This window comes from Pelophylax lessonae, assembly GCF_965119305.1.
Source record: "Pelophylax lessonae genome assembly, chromosome: 9".
NCBI lineage: Eukaryota > Metazoa > Chordata > Amphibia > Anura > Ranidae > Pelophylax > Pelophylax lessonae.
In genome coordinates this window covers 137,054,336-137,081,137 of record NC_138776.1, presented here as the reverse complement: position 1 = coordinate 137,081,137, position 26,802 = coordinate 137,054,336, and the positions used below count along the sequence as shown (strand labels likewise).

The 26,802-nt window shown below is 40.1% G+C and overlaps 1 protein-coding gene across 1 annotated transcript in view; it reads left to right on the top strand.

The window, feature by feature from the left end:
• Window positions 1-26,802, top strand: part of LOC309563594 (sorbin and SH3 domain-containing protein 1-like) — a 244,310-nt gene that overhangs the window by 43,664 nt on the left and 173,844 nt on the right. The gene's annotated exons all lie outside the window — the stretch shown is intronic.

The window sequence follows — 26,802 nt, the reverse complement described above, 5'->3', positions numbered from 1 at the left end:
TTAGAAGAGACCCTTTGCCATGAAAGAAAGATATTCCACATCTTAACCACTTGCCGACCGCCGCACGACTATCTACGTGGGCGGTCAGCCCCTCACAGGCAAAGTGACGTAGGGCTACGTCACTAGCTTGTGAGGGTCTAGGGAGCGAGCGCGCGCCGCCGGAGGCGCGCTCCCGCTCCCGCGTGGTCACGGACCCCCCCGCGCGTGTGACCGGCGGACCCGATCGCCGCCGGCCACTCTGCGATCGGCGGGGGAGAGGGAGAAAGTCAGGCAGCTTGTGTAAACAAGCTGCCTGTCATTCTCCTCTCTGTATGAGAGATGATCACATGGATCTACTATGTAGATCCGTTGATCACTCTGCATACAGTTGAAGCCACAGCCAATCACAGTTAGAATCACGCCCCTAGGGACACACACAGCCCCTCCCTCTCAAATAAAGTTAACCCCTTCACTACCAGTGTATTTTTACAGTAACAGTGCATATATATAGCACTGATTACTGTAGAAATGTCACTGGTAACCCCAAAAGTGTCAAAAATGTCAGTCAAGGGTCCGATCTGTCCGCCGCAATGTCGCAGTACCGCAAAAAAAATCGCAGATCGCCGCCATTACGCGTTAAAAAAAAAACAACAAAAATGACAAAAATCTTTCCCTTTGTTAGTAAACGCAATAACTTTTGCGCAAACCAATCAAAATACGCTTTTTGCGATTTTTTTTACCAAACATAGGTAGCATAAAACAAATTGGCCGAAAATATTAAAAAATTTTGATTTTTACATTTTTTTTGGGGGGAATTTCATATAAAAAAAAGGGAAAAATATTGCTATTTTTGCAAAATTTACGCTCTTTTTTTGTTTATAGCGCGTGATCAAAAAATCGCACAGGTGATCAAATACCGCCAAAAGAAAGCTCTGTTTGTGGGAAAAAAAGGACGCCAAATTTGTTTCGGTACAGCGTCGCACGACCGCGCAATTGTCCGTTAAAGTCACGCAGTGCCGAATCGCAAAATACCCTCTGGTCGTTTAGCAGCCAAATCCTCCGGGGCTTAAGTGGTTAAAAGCAGCTTGTATATCTTTTACACTTGGCGTAATTTTTCCAACATAGTCATCAACAAGGCAGCTCTTTCTGTGAGACAGTTATTGTAAGTTATGTGCCACAATTTAAGATTTTATACCATCTCCATCCCCATTACAACAACTCCTTACCAAACCCTGGATAGATCTCATCTGTTTTGATGCACCTCTATCCTCTGAACCCTCTTGGCGCTATGTGCCTGCCCTTCTGTTAACCTTAGGTGGATCCTTTGCCGCTTCCATGGGGTGTCGCCAGGAAACAGTTCTCTTTTAAAACCCAGTTTGGCACTGGTTGATGTTGAAAAACTCTTTACCTTCCAGATGTCCTCATCCCCCTGAGGAAGATTCTGACTATAGTATCAAAACACATTGGGGTTCTTTTTGGGCAGATGCACTATTCTGGAAATTCCCACAAAAAAATCTGTTACCTCCCTTTGTTTACAGGACATCATTTATTGTATTTAGGGTATACCAGAGCTCATATTTTGGTGATACATTTGGATTAGAATTTTAATGTTTGTACCAATAAAAATTAGTATAATAATTTTTCCTTGCTGCATAAAAGCCCTTGGGAGAAACTTTATTGTAACTATAGTATTTAATAGGGCAAGCAACAGTATCTAACCCAGGCTTATGGGTACCTTCACGCATATAGTATTTGGCTTAAATGTTTTATACAAAGCATTTGTGGCTTATTTTAGAAACATCAAGTCTGATATGTGATAATTGTAAAGCATAGCTCATTGGTTACTCTTTTATGCCATCGGCTAAATTCACAGAGGTAGATGAATTTTCTCAGCACAATTTTTGTACATTATTTCATGAAAATTTTAAATTCGTAAACAAAGCTTAGGTTGTAAATTTTATTTTATTTTTATTTTTTATTTTTTTTTGCACGAAATGGGATTTGTACTGTTGAAAGTGGTTTTTCTTGGGAAGCATTATTTGATCACCACGTCAAACAGCTCCTTTTCCTTTCTTTTCTCCTTAATTCACACTTCTTTGAAAACTTCAGTTATTTCTAGCCTAGTAAGCCAAGGCTAGTAAAATGTTAAAGTGCGTTTTTATTTTTGCAGCCAAATTGGGATAACACCTACTTTATGTTTGCCATGTGTTCCCATTCAAATAGCATAACTTAAACAAAAAAATTGAACAATGCTGCTCACATTTTTACTTGCTTTCAACAAAAAAAAAAAACTCAAACTAAAGTTTCCCCTGCTATGTCATATTAAGGAGAAAGTTCATGTTTATCATAATATATCCTGCCTGTACGGTGCTGGAAGATCTACTTTTTAGGTGTAAATTACATTTGAACACTGTCCTAACAAAGGGTTAAAGATCTCAAAGCTTGGATCTGCATTGTAGGTTAATGATAGGAAACTCAGTCTGTACCCACTTTGTCCCTCCACTTTCACTTATAAATTGTTCAGAGTAGTTTACAGTCTGCCTAAAGGCCTGCTCCAAAGAAACAACTAGAAGGGTAAGAAATATTAAAAAAAATATATATATTTTTAGGTATGCTGTATGAAAGGGAACATATAACAAAACATCTTTTATAAATATGAATCTTGCGCTATCACGGATTGGTTTTAATATATAAATCAAAAAATTCCTCCCTGATGCAGCAAGTACAAAGATCTGTTACCTTATACAGTTAGCCAGAGAATAAATTGTAGGGGGGAAGTACTGTGCTTCAGAGGTCTATATGCGTATGATAAGCTAATATATTACGTAAATAGTACTCATACTGAGTTGTTATATAGAGATATTGTTGGTGTGATAAATACAGTAACAAAATTATCATATGACTATTAGATTAATCACATAAACCTTTCCACTTGAAATAATTGTGCAAACGTGCATTCCTTATGTGCAAATATACAAATAATTAAAGTGCTTTCAAAGGAGACACCCCGTGATGGGTTTATGGAAATATATAATATATATACTGTGCCGGTAAACCAATAAAAAAAACTCAAAGCAAAAAATAAATTGTGTTATAAATACAGTATATAAAGTGTAAATGCCTAAATAAATGCCAAATGAGTAAATGTTCGCTCCTGTGTCGATCCATAAATAATAATATTAATCACTGAAACTTTGTGCTAGATTGTCCAATCAATAAGTGATAATTCTCTGAAAAAAATTGTGCTAAAAAAAGTGTAAATTCAATAAGTGATGATTCCTAATAAATTGCTTCTTGGGCTTGCTTATTTTACTTCTTTCACCTCAAACAGTGACCCAGGTGCTCTTCAGTGCTGGCACTTCTATGTGCTCTAACTGTTCACCTCAAAATAGTAACAAATACGCCTGTGTTATATGTGTCTGGATCTTGTATCTCCTCCACTCCTTACTCTCCTCTGGGTGGCCAGGTATGGGTTCCTTCCCTCTCTTTAATCGATCTGGGGTTTGTTGTTCCTTTCTCTTTATGCCGACCTTATGCCGATTTAAAACTACCAGCTCTGCCCGTTCAGTCCGTTCCGTAATGTCACTTCTGGTTTGCCTCTGGTGTACGCCCTACACGTTACATCACGGTACCACGTGACTTCCTCAGGGGATGCTTAGAATGCATTAAGATTAAAAAAAAAAAAAACTTCTGCCTTTGAAACCCCTTTAACTGAACAAGGTGAAGATAGAAGCTGGTTTGGTTACATGCACAGCTGCTCCAGATTCTGTCTGCTCCAGATTCAATAAATTCCCCTCATCATGTTTCTGTGAACATACTGTGACTGTTAAGAGACCCTATTGCAAGCAAAACAAAACCCAAACAAAAGTATTCCCAATATTTTATGTGCTTTTGTGGTTTTATGTACATTTAACATGTTTTATGTATATTATTGTTAACACCCTCTAGTGTGCTACTAGTGTCAGAGTAGGTAAAAGCATATACTGACTCAAGTTTAAACTCTGTGAGTCTTTGAATCTGGGTCAGGGTTACTAGGGTTCAGGGCAGCATGACTCATACAGGCAGCTCTCTGGTGCTTCCCCCCCCCTCGGTTTAGGAATGTAAGAGAATGTTCTGGAAGTTAGAGGGCAGAGGCTAGGAGGGTTGTTCTGCATATTTAGGGGCCCTTAGCCAATCCTAAGTGAGCCCTAAATAGACATGAGTCATGCTGAGCAGGGAGTCGGGTAGAAGATTGAGATGCAGTGCCGAGGAGGCTGTCGGGGGGCCCTTGAGGTGAACCCCCTAGTCTGGATGGGGCTGCTTTGCCTCAGGCCGGGCTCAGGTGCTGGCCTGGAAGGATCCTATCACAGGAAAAGTTGGAAGGAGGCTCTCCTGAGAGGCAGCTGGAGCAAGGAGAGTTCTAGTGTGAGTACTACAGCACAGTGCAGGGACTTACAAGGGGAGAGACTGACACACGTAGCGGGTCTTTCTTGAAGACAGCGGTGTGCTTAGGTCTTCTATAGCCTTGCCCTGGGAGATCTTCAGAGTATCAGTCGGGTAGACTGGTGAAGAAAAGCAGCCAGGTGGGCTGGAGTCTGGTGGGCTAGCATTTCCTGCAGTTGTAGAGCTGAGGTCAGTGTGTACAGGGGAGCTGGAGATACTCCAGGCTGCAGTTCACAATACATTGTGCTACTTTCTAGATTGACTGAGAGTTCCTAGACTATAAAGGGCTGTTGCTAATCTAACAGAGACAGTTACAGAAGAATCAATAAGAGTTTTATATTGGGAGAAAGTTGTCCTTGGTTTTGTCACTTTCAAGTTGGGCATCCCATTATTCCTATATCCATCCAAGTTTTACTCCCCTAATAAAAACACAAAAACAAAGTTCAAGGACCGTTCACTGTGTCTAGATGAAAGCAGAAATGTTATATGCCTGGCTGTGCAGCAGTGAGGAACTCTGTCACCTGCAACCCCCATGGGGGTAGTGCTACATTATTTACCTGTAAAAGTCTCCCTTAGATTTTTACAGTCCTAGGACTGCTGCAGAACGCTACATCTTGGACATGATGTCAGCAGTCCCAGAAAACTTAGAGCTGTCACTTAAAGCTGTGTTCCGCCCCCCCCCCCTCCAAAAATTAAAAGTCAGCAGCTACACATACTGTAGCTGCTAACTTTTAATATTAAGACACTTACCTGTCCTGGAGTCCAGCGATGTCAGCACCTCAGCCAATGTTTCTATCCGTTGTCGGGTGCTTCCGCCGCCATTGCTGGTGAGGGAATCCGGCAGTGAAGCCTTGCGGGTTCACGGCCGGGTCCCTACTGCGCATGCGCGAAGCACACTGTGCTTGGTAATTGGCCACGAAGCAAAGGGAAGAGTAGGGGGCCGAACCTCTGACAAACCTCACCGCGGTGAGGTCTGACAGAAGTGGGGACAGTTTACCTGTCAAAAACAGGCACCCCCTCCCCCCTGAAAGGTGCCAATTGTGGCACCAGAGGGGGAAAGAGATAGATAAGCAGGAGTTCCACTTCTGAGTGGAACTCCGCTTTAAGTTTCACTCTATAGTATTCTCTTCTTCTTCTCCAGCAACTACATAAAATAATATGTAGGGAAGTGAGAGGAGAGGCAGAGATGCTGGGTCAGCATAGACAGGCAGAGAGGGCTGTGACGTGAGAATCTCCCCAGTGAGGACAAAAAACATCAATTTAAACTTTATACGGGAAGCTAAGGGGCCACATACCCAGTAAGGTGAAATTGAACCCATAAGGATGAAACATGTCGAAGAATGGTTGTTTCCAGGGGACTAGCAGCTCTCTTAGATGGACAGTTGTCACCAATATAAATGTCCCCATTGGACACCTTCCATCAATTTCTATTGTGGTGAACACTCAATATCTTGAATTATCCCCCCAAATTCAAATAGGTAAAATGGGTGAATCTCCCCATTGAGGACAAAAACAGCAATTAAAACTTAATACAGGAAATAAAGGGGCTGCACCCTGATGACTTCACTTCTTTTCACCAAACCTTATTCAGCTGAACAACTCATGTTGTAAGTTCCTACCTAGGAACAGCTCTTTTTGACATGTTTTACCTTTCATTTGATTTCTGAGATATTTTATGTTGCTATTGCTTTGCCTTATTCATTTCTTCACCAGTTCAGTAGGCATGATATATGTCATCTGTGTTTCTTTGTGGCAGTATTATGCATGGCATATACAGCAGCAAGGTGTTGTGTAAAGGGTTCCCACTATCTTGGAGTACGAACTGTATTCAGAAATGCATTCTTATCTGCTTTAGATGTGGATCCAGCAAAAGTATGCACAGGAAAGGGAGCCGTGACACTCCGAGCATCCACACCTCAGGGGGAAGTGCAGAAAAGCAGATCTACACTAGATATTGAGCTGATACCTTGTAAGTTATATCTTATTTAAATATCTGTATGTCCCATCATTGAACATTTTGTAAAAACATTTTAACAGTCTTTTTGTTACATGACAATTTTCTCATCAATATTTTCAATTACAGTTCCTTAAACTAAGTTAGGAAAATTTGTTGTTTAACCACTGCAAGTCTTAAGGGCTCGTTCACACCATATCTGTTGACCTGTATAAATCTGCACCGATCAACACAGGCCCAACACCCTATTCGCACCACAATACTGTGCTTAGGTGGGCTATTGAAAAATGCAGCATGAATCCATTTTTTTAATTCTTTAGTCAGGGTTCACCAAATTACTGTGTGATAGTACAATGATGGGTGTAAAATATATATTACATGTACACTAACGTACACTACACCATACTAAAGAACATTTCTTCAAAAAGCTCTTGAAAACATAAGAAACTAGTTGTACAACGTGACGAAATATGCCATGATTACAAGCATGTATGCAGTTGTATGCAAAGCACATCAACACAATGCAACACATTTCAACCTGTCTTGTGCCAAAAGAAATATGGTTGTATATGGTATGACCCTATCCGTTTCCTGTACATCAGCCATCTTGGAGAGTAAGGTGTATTGGACGGGAAAAGGTGTTTGTTTTGAGGTAAAAGCAGAGGTGAAAGAAATGTGTGGCCTGGATTGGACTTGGATCACTTTGTTAGGGTGGTGCAATAGCACAAGGAGCTGTATGACCAGCTAGACAAAACCTATAAGGAAAACCGAAGGAAAGCTTCCAAGATTTATCCAGAGTGGAAACGTCAGTCCAAATCCCAGAAATCAGCCACTGGTGAGTACTTTACAGCATGCAGTTTGACATGATTGAAAAATTTAAAAAATTGCATTTAGAAATGTCAGCATACGTGAACATTTTTATGTTTTTATTTGCAGGTTTCTGTGGTTTATAGGCCATAGAGTAGGGCTTTCATGAGACTATGGTGTATACAGATCAGCGGCACATGGCTTATCAAGATTAATGTGGATCTATATCACTGGATGATGTGAATAATGTATTTAAAGGACTTTATTGTCTGTTTATAAATTTGCACAATTTATTGTTAGTATATAAACTTTAGAATATTTAAAGCGCGTTCATTTTACCTGTAGTACTGTGGCATGTACAGATTTGGCTGACGATGGCTCATCATGATTTTCCCTTGTTTGCCATCGCTGGACATGATTGTGATTGACCTTGGATTTACATGTTAGGACTTTTTTCTACTTTTTCTTTTAATAAATTGCTGCTATCACAATGTGGGTGTTTTTATCCACCTTTTTCTATGTTATTTTGTAAATGAGTAGTAATAGTGTGCTGTGTACCTTATACTCATTCACATTTGGACCCTTGTTCCCATGTTGTTGTTTTTGTGCTTTTTTGCATGGGTTTCTCCTCAATCTATACCAGACCCTAATGAGGAATAAGGTCTGGCATGGATTTTCAAGAAAACCCCATGCCTTTTTTTTTTTTTCTTGTTTTTTTTTTATGGTGTGTGAGGGGAATCCATACCAGACCCTTATTCAGGATAAGGGTCTAAATTAGATTTTAAAGTGGCCCCCATGTGTTTTTTTTTTTTGTTTTTTAATGTGGACCCTCTCAGAAGCTACACCATACATTAGCCAATCATTTATGTAATAAAACACATATGTAAATCGTGATGGAAAAATTACCTATCCACATCACTCCCATTATCCTACGTAGTCTTACACAACAATCACAGCAAGTATTCAGCCAGGTAATCATCATCAAGCACAGTTTTAATCGATGTTATCCACATAAATAACAAGGACATTTTTTTTTTTATACTCTCTGTACACGCCAAACTCCTGCTACTAATGACAGATATACGTCTTCCATATTATCTCCAGCAATCATGCATGAAGTAATTAACCATAGTTGGTCAACAACTTTACTTAAGATTTCGGGAGGTAATTACATAATTTTCCTTAGCCAGGAATTACTCATATAGCAGAAGGAGTGCAATATGTAAACAACACCTAAAATCCAACATTATTGTTTGCAATTTGGATTTGGGTTCATTGTGAATCGACAGAGTCATAATTGAGAAACATTTCCAGCAGTATAGCATACTGTGGAAATGATTTTGAATATATATAACATAAGGGCCTAATTTATGTTTACAGATTTAACATGAAAGTAACACTGGGCCACACAATTGTCTTAAAACAAATGTCGAGTGTTAAGCCCTCGGTCACACCAGTACGACTTCAGGCAGGACATACGATTTACAAATCGTACCTGAAGTAGCATCTAATGCGTTTCTATTGCAGTGTCTTAGATACAATTTCAAGTAGTACAATTTGAGAAGTAGTTCATGTATTACTTTTTCAGGACTTCAGCACGATTATAGACCATGGACTATAATATAAATCATGCTGCAAATCGTACATGTGTCTATATCAGCACTACTTGAGCCCTGAAAGAAGTTCAATATTAACCCTTTGCTAGTTAAACATTTGTTCATAACATTACTGTTCCTCAATGTGACATGGACAGCCCCTCTCACTGAAGTAGCACTGAAGTCTTATCAAATCGTTACAAATCTTACAGAAGTATAGCTGAATTAGTGTTCGAGTCGGACTTTAAATCACACTACTTTAAATCGTACCCAGTGTAAACACAGGCTTAAATGTGTTTGTATCACTGCGGCTGCCATATGATCCCAACATCTATATACATAATTGGTAGTCAATGGCCAGTTTTACCACAGAGCAATATTTTTTGTAGTAAAACTACTTTTTTTTTTTTTTAGTGCATGGAGGCATGATATTCTGAATGTACTTTCCATTACTCCTTCCAACACGGTTTGGAAAGTTGTTTTTTTGCCAGAAAAGGCTAGCAATCTCTTGCCACTTTGCTTGTGTTGGCTTTGGCATTACAATCTTTTGTAAATTTCTTTATAGGGTCTTGCATGTTGATTGAACAATATAGTGTATGGTTTACTTGTCTTTGCAGAATTCAAAATGCATTGAGGAATAGGAATGCCCTGTAGCTGGGAACCTATGAAAAAAATATTATAATAAAGTGTTTTGTTTTTCAGTCTCAATATTGAAAAAAAAAAGTGATGGAGCATAAGGAATAATTATCAAAAGGACTTGCAGAAAATGGAAAGTAGTAGTTGGGAGCGAATGGCAAGCCACCATCAATTTAACCTCAGCTTCCCACAGCACTATCCAGAGTTTTGAGAGTAAGTTGAATTTATTTTTTGGTTTTTGTCCTTGAAATTAGGATTTAAATATTTGTGTTGTCTTCTATTTTCAGAACTGAATGCACCTTTGACTATGAGAATAGTGCATAGTGAGGTGAAGGCCCAGGCCCATCTACAGCAAGGCCAAGCTTTAGAGCAAGGCCCATTAATATAAGAATTCCTGTGACACATGCATTGCAGCCAACAAGAGGATCCAATTTTGAAGGCCATAAACAAATGACTTGAGAAAAAAAGTTTAGAGGACACCCCGGAATACCACCTGGCTGTGTCCATGGTGCCTTTCTACAAAAAGTTCCAGAGGACAAAATAATTAAATTTGCTGTTGATATGTGAAAATGAAGTCCTTCTGTCCAGATGGACAACACAGTATCTCCTATTTCTGCCAACTTTCAGTACCCCCACCACCACCTAGGTATTCCCCTTCCCTCCTTAATCCTCCTCCTTCTGTATCATTCCATAAACCCGTCCCATCACATGACAACTTGGCTCACAGATTACATCCTCGTTGCCATATCGGGCGACTACAGCCTCATTGCATGGAGGAGGGAGCCACCCTATCATTTAATATACAATCCAGTAAGAGGTAAAGATGAAAGTATATTTAATCGTGATCTTCAGTCCCCTTTTTCCACAACACAATTATTTATGAATTAGGAAAACTTTAGACAATAATTTTATTATGTTTTATGTTCTTGTTTTCCGTGTCCTTCAGTTTACAATTCTACTTCTTTGACTTTTTTACCATGGCCCTTATTTTTTGTTTATTATTCATGGTGATCTGTATTGCAATTTGTGGAAAATAAAAAACATATTTAAAAAAAATATGCTTGTGTGAGTTTTATTAGCAAATTACAACACCTCTCATTACTGTCTGAGAACTTTTAACTGATTTCACTAACACATTTTCAAGACCAGATTTTAGGACATTTCATCTCAGTCCATATACCTGAAAAAAAGGGAATACTGCAAAAGCTTAAACTGGATATCATAATCATCTGAATATTCATAAACTGTAGGTTACAGGTTGGTGCCTTCAGTTGATTGAACGCTTGCAAAGCTTTCTTGGACGTGTACCCTGGACATATCTCTCATAACCTCACCCTGCTCCATGAGACCTCCATTTTTTGCAAGTATTCTAGTATTCTAAGGTAATAGACCTCTTTTCCCTTAATGAGAAGTCATTGCTTTACTAGTTTATGATTTTTCCTCTGATTCTTCAAGCAATTCGATTAAATTCTAACTGTCTTCTAATTCAACAATTAGAACAGTGCATCCACATTGGTGCAACCTTAAAAAAAAACCTAGGGAGCTGTACCTGGACTCCACGCTCTGGGGACTGCTTGTAATGTTGCTTCAGATACTGGATCCTACTTAAATGCTCACCTTGCAGTGTGTGTAGTTAGCCTTAGGGCGCTATAATGTTCAGAGCAATGGTCGATGCCTATAGAACCCAGACCCTGGAGATGCCTCCAGGTGTATGCACACCTGGAAGGTCAAAGCCTGAACCCCCTGATTTGGGACCAGCAGTATGAACAGGTAAGACAGGTATACCCTGTACTGGTTCGATACTGTAGTCCCACTTACTACAAGCTTCCTGAATAATATTCGTTCTACATAAAGTTGTGAGGAACCAATATGTGTGTTAGAAAACTTATCAATTTTAAACTTGGTGGATGACAGGGTGTTACAATACACTACAGCTTGCACTATTAACACCATTTCCGCCCCCAGCTCTTTATGTGGTACTGAGGAACCACTCTGTGAGTACCCCAATAGGAAATACCCTCACTGATAGCAATGGCAGAAACAAGATGCAAGGGGACCCAGTCCAAAGTCCAGGCAAGCATTCTGCCGAAGGCCTGCAAAACACTCAAACCACCCAAAGTGTCAATGCTTCTCTTGCATTGCAGCAATACCCTATTTTAACACTGCCCTCTCATATGCCTGATAATAGTTTCTATACCCACTGTATGTTAGAGTTTCACATGGAATCTGCAAGGTAATTTATTGCCTTTCTAAGACAAAAGGAACACTTGGCATCAGTAAACATCCATGATTTTCCCATTTACCATAGCACTTTATGCACTTATATAATATACACTACTGTGCAGACGTTTAAGGCAGCTGTGAAAAGAAATGCTGTAAAGTAAGAATGCTTTGAAAAATATTTCTTTTTATTGTTGATATTTGCCTGCAAAATGCAAAGTGAGCGAAGAGCAGAAAAATCTAAACCGCTTCAAACAAGCATCAATTCTTACGCTTGCACACTATGTACTCTTGCATAAAGTCAGGGATTTTGTAGAATTGGAGTCAGGTGTATGATTAACCAGTTATACCAAACAGGCTAATGATCATCAATTTCAAAAGCAGATGGAAACAGGGTCATTAACTGAAACAGAAACAGCTGTGTAGGAGGCTTAAACCTGGGTGAGGAACAGCCAAACTCTGCTACTAAGGTAAGGCTGTGGATGTTTCATGTCACAGGTCAAACACCATATCAAGACTGAGCACATCAAAAAGACAAAAGGTAGTTATACTGCATCAGTGAGGTCTCTCTCAAAGGCAAAGATTTCAAAGCAGACTTGGGATGTTCTGTTCAAGCTCTTTTGAAGAAGCACAAAGAAATGGGCAACATTGAGGACCATAGGTGCAGTGGTCGACCAAGGAAACTTAATACAGCAGATGAAAGACACTTCTTGCTTACTTTCCTTCGACATCAGAAGATGTCCATCAGTGCCATCCGCACCGAACTGACGGAAACCACTGGGACCCAGGGACACCCATCTACTGTCTGGAGAAGTTTTGCCAGGAGTAGTCTTCATGGAAGAATTGCCACCAAAAAGCCATACCTTTAGCATAGAGACAAGGCTAAGTAACTCAACTGTGCACAAAAACATAGGAACTGGGGTGCAGAAAAATTCCACTACAGAACTAAAGAAAACACAAAGCGCACAAAGGCTTAGCGGCGGAGATTGCCGCACTAACATCGCCTATGCTAGTACAGCAATATCTCTGTTTTCTTTTTGTCGTTCAGCCAACTAGGTTGAACAAAAAAAACTTCTAGTGTGTACCAAGTGTGATAGGGTTATGCCTAGGGGGGAATCCAGCAAAGCTTTGCCAGTGTACAGTCACCTGAAGGTACCAGCCTAAAACCAAAGGTCTTTGAATTTTCACCCTGTGCACTGTACTGTACTCCCAAATATGGACTTTACAGGTAAGTCACAATTCCTCTTATTTATTAAAAAAATATATATAAACACACCCATATTGAAAAAGGCAAAAATGTACATTTATTTATTTAATAATTTATTTGTTTTGCATTGGAGCCTGCAAAACATTGGATTATTTGATCATGGATGCAATGCTCTGGCTTCTGCAGACTATTACTCCAGCCCAGGGTATCTCGGTACGGATCTTCCATTACTTTGCTGGAGGAGCACTGCACTTGTGCTGCATTAAAGTGGTTCTAAAACTAAACCATTTTTTTTTTTTTTTACCTCAACCATTTGAAGACCAAGCCTTTTCTGGCACTTTTTGTTTACAAGTTTAAATCAGTATTTTTCGATAGAAAATCAATTCTAACCCCCAAAAATTATATATATATATATATATATATATATATATATATATTTTTTAGCAGACACCCTAGGAAATAAAATGGCAATCATTTCCCTTTCTCATGTCACACAGTATTTGTGCAGCGTTTTTTTAAACGCAATATTTTTGGAAAAAATGCACTTTAGGGATATAAAAAAAACCCACAATATATACCCCAGTTCTTTAGTAAAATATGAAAGATGATACGCCGAGTAAATAAATACCTAACATGTCATGTTTTAAAATTGTGCACGCTCGTGGAATGGCAACAAACTACGGTACTAACAATTTCCATCGGCGGCGCTTTAAATTTTTTTACAGGTTAGCAGTTTAGAGTTATTGAGATGGTCTACTGCTAGAATTATTGCTCTCATTCCAACGTTCACGTATGCATTTGATTCGGCACATGAGCACGGAGGGATGGGGACACAATCATTTTTTTATTTATTTTATTTTTTGTTTTTACACTCTCTTTTTTTTTTTTTTTGATCACTTTTATTCCTTTTGCAAGGAATGTAAACACCCCTTGTAATAGTAATTGTGACAAACTGGTATGTAAAATTCTGGATGGACCCTCTGTACACTGCTACACACTGCTACCCCCTTTCCAGCAAACTATGCAAAATCAGGGATATTTAGTTCACATGTATTGCAATATGTGTTTAAGCTGACCAACTGTGTCAAAGTAATCCCTCTTATGGCCAGTCCTACACTGCCTTGCCACTGGAAATGCTGCGGTGGACACTATGCCATCATGGGGCATAAAGACCCAAGGAGGGGGAGAGCAACATGTATATCAGACCCCTGCCCTTCTCACCAACTCATGACAAAGGACTTGCCAATCTCACTTACATAACATTGTTAAGGCCCGTACACACGTACCGATCGTCGGCATACAAACGTCGGCGGACGAAAGATCTGCCGATTGTATGCGTGTTAGTATGGTGCCTCCGACAGATGTCTGCGCACAATCCGCGGACAAAAGTCTTTCTTGCAAACATGAAAATTTTTGTCTGCGGACACCAGAACGGACGATTGTTCGCCTGTCAGTACAGAATTCGGCCGACAGACCGCAGATTTGCAAGACTGGGCATGCTCAGAAAATAAAAAACACAGGGAAAGTTAACCATTACATGACATCACTTCTGCAGTCAGCTGAAGTCTGCAGACAAAATTCTTGTGCTGTCCTTGTGCTGTCTTTGCACTTTTCAACAGACACCGACATCCCGGGGAGAAAAGACGAACATTTGTATGACGACGATCTGTGTGTGTGTACGGGGCTTAACTCTTATGCCCCATACACACGTGCAGATTATCTGCAGACTTTTGTCTGCAGACTTACCAAAACCATATAATATGAGGTCAAACCTAAACACTTTCAATTTGTATGCAATCCGGCAGGCCCTTGCACTACATAGAAAAGGTAAGTCTGCAGACAAAAGTCTGCAGATAATCTGCACGTGTGTATGGGGCATCAGCTGCCCCCTGCACAAAGATTTTCCAACTCGCAGGACCACAATCTGGGTGTCAGCAGACTGGGAGTGATTACCACTGAGTTAAGATAATTAAGCAATTAACCCTTTAGCTGTCACCACTAAGGTTTACCAAAGAGTCAGGACTTCCACAAGATTAGCAATACATTTATGATTTTAAAATGTCTGTACACACACTGTCACCACAGACAGGTATATTCAGAGATTTATCATATACAGTAGCGCTCTTTAACCACTTAAGCCCCGGAGGATTTTCCTGCTAAAAGACCAGGGGGTATTTTGCGATTCGGCACTGCGTGACTTTAACGGACAATTGCGCGGTCGTGCGACGCTGTACCTAAACGAATTTGGCGTCCTTTTTTTCCCACAAACAGAGCTTTCTTTTGGTGGTAATTGATCACCTGTGCAATTTTTTGATCACGCGCTATAAACAAAAAAAGAGCGACAATTTTGCAAAAATAGCAATATTTTTCACATTTTTTTATATGAAATTCCCCCCAAAAAAATGTAAAAATCTAAATTTTTTAACATTTTCGGCCAATTTGTTTTATCCTACCTATGTTTGGTAAAAAAAAATCGCAAAAAGCGTATTTTTATTGGTTTGCGCAAAAGTTATCGCGTTTACTAACAAAGGGAAAGATTTTTGTCATTTTTGTTGTTTTTTTTTTTAACGCGTAATGGCGGCGATCTGCGATTTTTTTTTCGGTACTGCGACATTGTGGCGGACAGATCGGACCCTTGACTGACATTTTTGACACTTTATTTGGGAGGGAGGGGCTGTGTGTGTCCCTAGGGGCGTGCTTTCTACTGTGATTGGCTGTGGCTTGAGCTGTAAGGACACTGATCACACGGATCTACATAGTAGATCCATGTGATCAGTGTCTTTACAGTGAGGAGAATGACAGGTGGCTTGTTTACACAAGCTGCCTGACATTCTCCCTCTCCCCCGACGATCGCCGAGTGACCGGCGGACATCGGGTCCGCTGGTCACACGCGCGGGGGGGTCAGTGACCGCGCGGGAGCGGGAGCGCGCCTCCGCGGGCGCGCGCTCGCTCGCTCCCCAGACCCTCCCAGGCTAGTGACGTTAATTAACGTCACTCTGCCTGGCAGGGGCTGACCGCCGCAGTAAATCTACTTGCGGCGGTCGGCAAGTGGTTAAGTGACAGAGATTCTTTTAGTTTGCATTAAAAGCTTTAGGCCAGGTTTACACTGCTCCAACATGGAAGTCAGACGACTTCTGGTCTGACTTTGCCCTACGTCTTCATGTCCAACTTCCATGTGACTTCAATGAACGGGATCCGACAATACCAGGCCCTTTGAGTCTGGTAGAAATCTTGAGGGGTCTCCCCCCAAAAATCCATCCAGACCTTTATCTGAGCATTCCAGCTCCTGCAGTTGTGCCAGCTGGGTTTTCTGTTGGTTCTTACACAGCCATGGGGTGTGGCAATAAGATGGTGTCACCCGGAGACCCCATCCCCTTGTGATTTCACCGCCCCATTGGGTCCTGGCCGGTGACATCACAAGAGGCGTGGTCTCCAGGTGACATTACCTGATGGTTACGCCCCATGGCTATATAAGATCCAGCAGAGAATAAAGCTGGCACAACTGCCGGAGCTAGTGTCCGGAGAAGAAATCAGCAGCTGAGGGAGAAGAACCAGCAGAAAAACCAGAGGAAGAAGACATCAGCAGCATAGGGAGAAAAACTGGAGAAAGAAGACCTCAAGAGAGGGAGAAGAACTGGAGAAAGAAGACATGTTGGAGCTATGACAGGGGACTTTCATCATTCTTAATAAAGGACTCGTCAAAAACTGTCTCTTGTGTTTATGCCATTTTTTGAAAAAATGTTGGCGTGGGGTTCCCATTTAAGTCTCATTCCACAAGTCGAATCAGTTAAGATAATGATCCTACTTTGATCCGACTTCAATGATATTAAATGGGCTAAAAGTCTGACCAAAGTAGTGCAGGAACCTTTTTCAAAGTTGGACTGTCTTGTGTAGGACCAGTTAAGACGGCTCTCTTCGGGAACCATTGATCTATACACGTCAATGTTCTCTCAAAGTTGGAGTGTATGTCGCACCAGTGTGAACCGAGCCTTTGAGACAATTTTAACACTTTTCAAAATAGCGTTTAATAATGAAAAGGTGCAAAAAAATATTAACAGAAAAAGGGTGTTACAAAGAAATAGAGAGACAATAATGGAACAGAGAAAGGAGTTGAAAATGAAGAATACTTGTAAATCCTGGTCTCAGTCCAACAAATAAAAATGGTACAGTGGCTCTCATAAATCCTGTTAGGTGTTCCTTGGTTTGATGTTAACTAGAGCTCTCAGACTGTCCTGGCATTCCTCTTTTCTCTGGTATCAAAGGGGTGTTGACAGAGGCCATCTGACCAATTAGGCATCTGAGGAGTGGTTTCTGGGATGTCAACTATGTTTATGACTGTGTCCCAAATACAGTTTTCTTTAGCTATTCATATTTCTGAATATTTCTAGATATATTTTGCTCACATGCAGATTTTTGTTCAGCTTGAATTTAGCTTCGAAATGAATAAAAACTTCACAGGTTTCGGATGCCCAGTTCGCCTAGGAGAGAAATTGGGCTGGTTCTGCCCCCAGTACTCCTAGGGTAGCTGTGTTTGGGCTCAAAACCCTACAGATTAGGGGGGAGGTAAATCTGTCTATATTCTGGCTGTGTTATTATTTAAGAAATTAGTTAAGAAATATTAAAAAGTTTTAGAGTCTTTTCTGCTAATCAGTCTAGCAGAGATGTGTTTTGGCTGTTCCCTTCATTTGAGCTTTTTACAATCCACTATCTGTCAGTTCTGTGGATTGCTCAAGTTTGCGAGGATGATAGTTTTATTAGGGTTTCCAGACTGAAATTTTGGATTGGGTAATGGAGAGGTCTGTGCGTCAGATCAATGGATTAATAAGGTCCTGGCATCAGTTAACAGTTTGTGTATTGTATAAAGTGAATGAAGGAGGGGGGGAAGATCTCTGTGGCTTTGCATTCTTGTGACAAAAGGGCAGGGGACTTGTGACGCAAATAAAATGGCTGCTACAGAAACAGCTATTCGGGTACCTGGCACAAATGACCATTACAGAAATAGGGTCACAGGTCCTCTTTATGGAGAGAACTGGGGTCAAAAAGACCCCAAATCTCTCCATTACCTTTAAAAGCAAATAAAAAAGATGTTTTTTGATCTTCTGCTTTAAAAAAAAATAGTCTACTTCCACGCTGGACTGGAAGTGAAATCATGGTGTTGCTCTGGTCCTCCAAGGCCATAGAGGTGAGCAAAGATGATCTAGTCTTTTATCGCCTCTGTGACCAGCAGGCTACACTGTCGGATCATTTCTCGGGTGCATCTATGGAAACGATAAGTCATAGAAACACCGGTGGGAGGGAAAGCGTTCCAGCAGCCCATGAGCTGCTTGGAGTGCTTTCATGAAAAAGCCAGCCGTCGGCTGAAGAATAAAATGGGGGGGGGGGGGTATGGCTGAAAGCTTCAGCCATAACCCCGGTAAACCACCTGCAAACCGCAAAGTATATATATCTATATATATATATCTATATATATAGATATATATATGAAAGCTTCAGCCATAACCCCGGTAAACCACTTGCAAACCGCAATGTATATATATATCTATCTATATATCTATATCTATCTATATATATATATATATATATATATATATATATATATATATATATATATATGTGTGTGCATGTGTGCGTGTGCGTGTGTATTGCGGTCGGCAAGTGGTTAATGCATTCCCTGCATTAAGGTAAAAAAACACCCCTTACCTGTCCTGGCCCCCCCTGCCCCCAAACACTTACCTGAGTTTTCTATCAATCCAGCGCTGTACCTGGCTGCATCTCTTCTCTCCCCTCTTCCTGCTCTCACAGGCTACTCTAAGAGCAGTGGGAGCCATATGCTCCTGCTGCTATCAGTCAAATCCTGTGAGGAGGGAAGGGGGAGGGGGTGTGGCCAAGCCATGCTGTGTGTCTATGGATGCACACAGCCCAGCTTGGGAGTACACCTGCCCAGGGGACCCCATAGCACACAGCTTGCAATAGAGGCAATCAGGAGAGAGGAGGAGTGGAGAGCTCCAGTGGGGGACTGCCCTGTGCAATATTGTTGCACAAAGCAGGTAAGTTTAATATCTTTTTTTATTTTATTAAAAAAAATTAGCCTTTACAACTACTCTGAGAACTAAGTCCCTCCATCACGGTGGCAAATTGTACTTGTTTTTTTTTTATGCTTTTTTTTCAGATCTCTCTAAATTAGATCCAACAGGAGGAGAACTTTTTGGATCATGCATGGGCCAGTTTATAGGTTGGGGGCTTTGGACTCTGTCCATGTGTTAAATTTCATAACCTAAATATGGGTGTAATATAAATCATGGTCAGTAAGATGAAATTACATTTTTAACTGTGTTGTAGTAAGTTTACTAATACGGCTATAATCACCTTAAAGCACAACTTTTGGTTTTATATCCTTTTTTTGTTTCCGAAAGTTACCTCTTATTTGGTATATCCAATAACCATATCACTGATCTTTCTTCTGTTATCTTTATTTGTGTTTATGAAAGATAGTACGGATCTTTGTGTATGGGAGCTGTGGCTTATATACATGGAATAGATGGTGCCATTTGTACAACGCTGTCTTCCCTTGGTCAAGGATAAGGGGAAAGAGAACAGCCAGAAGTACAAAAAGAGAGCATTACTTTCCAGCATTTAAAAAAAAAAAAAACTAGCATATGATAGAGCAGTGATATTGCCATAAGATATGCCTTGGGGAGGTAACGCTTGCTTGAAAACGCAAACCAAAATTAAAAATACCTCCAATTCTTGTAGACATCACATTATATTACTTTTGTTGACAATGGATAGGCTACACACAACAGTGTACATTTCAGATGCTGTGTGTGTGACACCGCCTTCTAGTATGCTGTGCCCTGCAGTATAAGATCTAGTCTCAGCACTTTTTGAAGTTTGCCAAAGCTGCAAAAAATGAAATACTACACACTGTATATGAGTTAAGGTTTCAATGGAGCTGGTTTACCCTTTCTGACAGCTTTAGGCATCAATGTGGCAGAATGGAGGTTGTGCTGTAACATATATGTGTGTCTTTTTGTGTCTGGAGCAGAAATTGTATTCCACCAGTGATGTGACCTGAAATAAAAACAGTGACACATATATGTAGGAGCATGAACCTGTCACCAAGCTGCCATAAGATCTTTTTTAAAAAAAATGTAAGAATCAGCGAATATAATCTATTGTACAAAGTTTCTCCAATTTTCTACAAATCAGTCACAGTATTATATTCATTAAAACATCCTGGTGTACATAATGCCCAACAATGAACTCCTATTTGCTCTTTTTTGGTCTGTCAAACATATCACTTAAAGTGTTATGTTATCTGTTTGATAAGTGAAAAAAATACCCGTTGATCCTGAGGGAAATCGAGTGAGTGCCTTATTTCCTGTAAAATGTGTTTAGCCCTGTCTAAGGTCTTTCTTTGGACTACAGAAGACCTCCCCTGTTATGAAATTAGGATAACGAGGGGTTCTGTAGATCTTACACACCTGTCCTACAGTGACAACACTGCTTCCACATTGATGCCATACAGTGAATGAGCATGGTCACCCTAGGACAAGAAGTGTGTTGCTGTCTGGATCTCCATGTGAAAATAGAGGGGAAAAGAGCCTGAAAAGAGCAAACTAATGCCGTCATGACCATATCTGAGGACTGCTAAGCTGCAATATATAGTATTTTTTATTTTATTTTTCTTGGGTTTACATAAAGTTTAACTTTTAATTAGCCAATCATGTAAAGCAAGTTTTTGTTAAATAGTTTCTTCTGAACATAATTGGTTATGATGTTGAACGAGAATGATTGAATAATTAAAGTGACAACTTACATGTACTTCCTTTTCCCATTTCCTGTATACTCATTAGTGATCATGTCTAGCCACAGTCTGCTACCCTTTAAAAATGGAAAACATTACTTTATTGTGCAATAACTTTCAATTGAGATGCATGTATAAGAGACAAATTTGTCCAGATGACCTTGAGGATCCTGGTATAAGGTCCAAAACTGCCTATTTGTTTCACCTTAAGTCAGCAGTAAATAAACCCAGAAATGACCAAATTTCCTCATACTCTTCAATATAACAGGCACCATACGAAAGATCACTACTGTTACAGTAAACATCACTCTGAAAATAACTGGCTAAAAAGCTTGCAAAGATCACCTTTGAAAGTGTGCTCCTCTCACTCACTCAAATTCATAACAGGAAAACTAAGTGATGTCAGATGTAGTAGGGTGGAAAATAGCTTCACAATCTATGATCAAAATTCACATATCAAAGGACGCCAACACACGTGCATTTTCTGTGCATTTTTATGCAAGTTATTACTCTATTTCCACCTGGAAGAGCTACTTATGCTCTCAAAAAAGACACCTCATCGAATCTCACATCAACTTTCACTGTTCACAAAGTGACAAGTACTGGGGTGCACCTTCTCCTCATTGCTATTCAGACCCCCTCAGTGTAAATCACTCACCAAAATTGCTGATACCTTAAATGAATAAGTGGGCCTGCATTTGCTTTATATGCTGCATCAGCCAGGGTCACTTCACTTCTCTCCTTCAACTCCAAATTTATCAGTTATACAAAGCTTTTATACTTTGCCCCTTGTTTGCCCTGCCATCTAGGGATTCTCCTCAAACTCATAGACTATGTCCAGATCCATCAGATATAAAGAGCTTTTATTCTCTGCCCCTTGTTTGCTATACCATTTAGGGATCCTCCTCAAATACCACTACCAAGAAGGCAATACAGAAACAGCCCACCCATAGTGCAATACCCTTATTACAACATCATCAAACATTTACAACAATGTGTGCATTTACATAAAAACGGGCCTATCCTGTCACTGGAATGAACACACCATTGAGAAGCAATAAGCGCTGTTTTGAATCATACTTCCTGTTAGGCTATGGCGGTGCACTCCATGTGGCAGAAGTGACATCACGGATGTAAAGCCCTGCCCAACAGGTTTCATCTGCTATGAACGTCATCCTTGAGTTTGAGGAAGATCCCTGGATGGCCTAGCAAACCAGGGGCAGAGGATAAAAGCTTTGCATAACTGGAGTTGAAGAAAAGGAGTGAACTGACCCTGGCTGATGGCAGCATAAAAAGCAAATGCCAACACGCTTTTTAATTTAGCGGTCAGCAATTCAAGTGAGTGATTAAAAATGAGGGGTTTGAATAGCACGAAGGAGGAGTTGCACCATAGTACTTATAACTTTGTGAATAATGAAAAATAATACATTTTAAAGGATCACTTTGTTTAGTGCACAAGTTTTGATCATATTGGTTTTTGCACATTTATAATTGTCATATAGTTGTGCACAGGTAGGATAGAATTATTTCCCAGAGCTACACCTGTTAGAGATAGATAGATAGATAGATAGATAGATAGATAGATAGATAGATAGATAGATAGATAGATAGATAGATAGATAGATAGATAGATAGATAGATAGATAGATAGATAGATAGATAGATAGATAGATAGATAGATAGATAGATAGATAGATAGATTACATATAGTGATATTGAGCATATACATGATCTCATAGTTTGTTGATTATATATATATATATCATATATATGATCTCATAGTTTGTGCTTTCCATGCCCTATGTTTTTGTTATTTAGTTTATATTTATCCTCAATATTTTGGATGGTGTACTGTATAATTGGCTTGCCATGGTATTGCTATGTTATGGTGCAACAAAAAAAATCTCAATGTGGTACAACTGAATGTATACTTTTCTTTCATTGTCAGTTCACTGGCTTGTTTTATATTTTCAATAAAACCTTTCTGATTTAAAAAAAATGAACAGACGAGAAATCCTAATCGGATCAATATTTGGTGTGACCACCCTTTGCTTTCAAAACAGCATTAATTCTTCAATTCTTCTAGGTACACATGTAAACCGTTTTTGAAGGAACTTGGCAGGTAGGTAGGTAGGCATTTTTCTGCACCCGGGTGCTTATGTTTTTGTGCATAGTTGGGTCGCTTTGCCTTATTTACATGTCCTATGCATTAAAACATAGGAACTGAGGGTGCAGAAATATGCACTAGACTGATAAGTAGTCATAATTTTAAATATTTGGCCGTAGCAGGAGGAAGTTTGTCCGCGAAGGGTTGGAGAGCGGTACAATAATGAGTGCTTGCAGGCAACAATGAAGCATGGTGGGGGTTCCTTGGGACTTTATTTCTGCAAATTGAGTTGGAGATTTGTTCAGGATCAATGGTGTCCTCAATTCTGAAAAATACAGGCAAATACTTATCCATCATGCCATACCGTCAGGGGGCATGTGATTGGACCAAAATGTATTCTGCAGCAGGAAAACAACCCCAAACATGCAGCCAATGTAATTAAGAACTATCTTCAGTGTAAGGAAGAACAAGGTGTCCTGCATAAACGGTTTGGCCCTCCAGAGCCCTGATCATCAAGTCTGACTGGGATTACAAGAAGAGACAGAAGGATTTGAGGCAGCCTACATCTACAGAAGATCTGTGGTCAGTTCTCCAAAATGTTTGGAACAACCTACCTACTGAGTTCCCTCAAAAACTGTGTGCAAGTGTACCTAGAAGAATTGAATTAATCCTTTTTTGAAGGCAAAGGGTAGTAACACCAAATATTGATTTGAATTATATTTTTCTTCTGTTCATGTATTTCCATTGTGTTAATTAATAATAAACTATTAATATTTCTTTTTCTGAATGCATTTTTAATTTACAGCATATTTTCACACCTGCCTAAAACTTTTGCACAATACTGTGAATATATTATCTAGGTGGATATTTTGAGGTGTTCAGCTGCCAAACTAGGGGATCAATCATTACCATTAGAGTAGGTGTAAATTGGTATAATCACGGCTGATGTAGACCAACCATGAATGAGCAGATCTTTTACCAGAATAGGCCTGTCTTTGCTCACACTGGGGCACCATCAAGACCTGGCTGGATTAACATATAGATGCAAAGCCTATGCAATGGAAGGCTTGATCTCTTTTCTGTAAAGAAAATTGAAGTCAGAGATTGGAAGTCAGCATTTTCCAAAATCTCTGCTTGATATGGAGTGAATTCAGTGCTTGGGAGTGTTTATTATCATCCTATTGCTAACTCTTACCAGATTTTTGTCAGAAGCAATACTTAATTCTGTTTGCTTTTGGGTTGTATATGGCCATCCGTGTCTTTGGCAGTTGTCGAAATTCTTCCATATTACGAGGGGAGGCCAAAAAGTTTTTACCCTTACCAAGATCCAGATGTGCTAGGGATCTGAAATTTAGTCTACTGACTCTTCCTTTTCTACTTATCCACCTCCTATGGTTACACACGTCTCACATCTGTCAAACAGACCGTTAATACCATCTGCGTAGAAGTATGCAGATTTGGAGGAAAACCAGTTGAACTTGCTAGATGAATGTTGCACCTTAGCCTTTTTGGGGGTGGGTGATGAAGCATGTTTTTATGTTTTACTAATTTCTTTAATCTCAGGATCATATACATTTACCCAGCTTTCATCCATGGTCACCAATCTGTTTAAAAAGTCCTCCTGATCTTTGTGGTACAGGTCCAAAAATGCTTTGTGCACATTCTACTCTTTGCTGTTTTTGGAAAGGTGTCAGTAACCTGGGAACCCATTTCTATTGGCTCTAACTATAATTCACCACCACCTACAAAAACAAAAAATTGGCATGCATATTACTAAGATATCCACCTATAAACCCTAGCACATGTAGATCATGGTGTAGATCAAGAACTTATTGGCCTCCCCTCGTATTTCTCAGAGAAATATGTAAAATTATGTTCCCCTTAAATGTCATATTTATCACACATGGTTTTGGTCCTGAAATGTTTGCAAAAGATTCTGAGAATGATTTTAAACTTTTATATATGTACGTTGTGTGTGTGTGTATGTATGTGTGTGTGTGTTTGTGTATATGTATATATATATATATATATACATATCTTTTCATGTGACAACACTGAAGAAATTACACTTTGCTACAATGTAAAATAGTGAGTGAACAGCTTGTATAACAGTGGTGTAAATTTTCTGTCCCCTCAAAATAACTCAACACACAGCTATTAATGTCTAAACCGCTGGCAACAAAAGTGAGTACACCCCTAAGTAAAAATGTCCAAATTGGGCACAAAGTGTCAATATTTTGTGTGGCCACCATTATTTTCCAGCACTACCTTAACCCTCTTGGGCATGGAGTTCACCAGAGCTTCGCAGGTTGCCACTGGAGTCCTCTTCCACTCCTTCATGACAACATCATGGAGCTGGTGGATGTTAGAGACCCTGCGCTCCTCCACTTTCCGTTTGAGGATGCCCCACAGATGCTTAATAGGGTTTAGGTCTAGAGACATGCTTGGCCAGTCCATCACCTTTACCCTCAGCATCTTTAGCAAGGCAGTGGTCATCTTGGAGGTGTGTTTGGGGTCATTATCATGTTGGAATATTGCCCATTGGCCCATTCTCCAAAGAGAGGAGATCATGCTCTGCTTCAGTATGTCACAATACATGTTGACATTCATGGTTCCCTCTATGAACTGTAGCTCCCCAGTGCCGGCAGCACTCATGCAGCCCCAGACCATGACACTCCCACCACCATGCTTGGTTGTAGGCAAGACACACTTTTCTTTGTACTCCTTACCTGGTTGCCGCCACAAACGCTTGACACCATCTGAACCAAATACGTTTATCTTGGTCTCATCAGACCACAGAACATGGTTCCAGTAATCCATGTCTGTTTGTCTTCAGCAAACTGTTTGCAGCCTTTCTTGTGCATCATCTTTAGAAGAGGCTTTCTTCTGGAACGACAGCCATGCAGACCAATTTGATGCAGTGCGTGGTACATAGTCTGAGCACTGACAGGCTGACCCCCCCACTCCTTCAACCTCTGCAGCAATGCTGGCAGCACTCATACCTCTTTTTCCCAAAGACAACCTCTGGATATGACGCAGAGCATGTGCACTCAACTTCTTTGGTCGACCATGGCGAGGCCTGTTCTGAGTGGAACCTGTCCTGTTAAAACCGCTGTATGGTTTTGGCCACCGTGCTGCAGCTCAGTTTCAGGGTCTTGGCAATCTTCCTATAGCCTAGGCCATCTTTATGTAGAGCAACAATTATTTTTTTAGATCCTCAGAGAGTTCTCTGCCATGAGGTGCCATGTTGAACTTCCAATGACCAGTATGAGAGAGTGAGAGCAATAACACTAAATTTAACATACCTGCTCCCCATTCTCACCTGAGACCTTGTAACACTAACGAGTCACATGTCACTGGGGAGGGAAAATGGCTAATTGGGTCCAATTTGGACATTTGTACTTAGGGGTGTACTCACTTTTGTTGCCAGCAGTTTAGACATTAGTGACTGTGTGTTGAGTTATTTTGAGGGGACAGCAAATTTACACTGTTATACAAGCTGTACACTCACTACTTTACATTGTAGCAAAGTGTAATTTCTTCAGTGTTGTCACATGAAAAGATATAATAAAATATTTACAAACATGTGAGGGTTGTACTCACTTTTGTGAGACACTGTGTGTGTGTATATATATATATATATATAAATGTTTATTGGCCCTTTACTGTATCTATGCTGACTGAGCTAGGTCTTAGTTGTTCTACTGTATATGGACACAGTTCACACCAAGTAAAGGGAGGTCAAACATGTGAAGGAAGGTTATACCAATACATATAATACACAAATTAGCACTCCTCAGGCTCCTTTAAGCATGCTTTATGAGAATGAATTAGTTTTACAAAAACTGGCAAAAAAACTGCTGTTCTTTGTGTCACAGCTAGTGCTGTCATGTCTCAATCAGCTTGTCAGAACATCTCTCCTAGAGCTACGTACATGTGAATGCAAATCACAAACTGCAATTAGTGTCATGTCATGCACTTGAATTCTATGCTTATTATAGGTTTGAAAAACTGTAGTGTGCAGTTCCATACGTCTTAAGTTCACAGAGCCCAATTCACATCATGTTC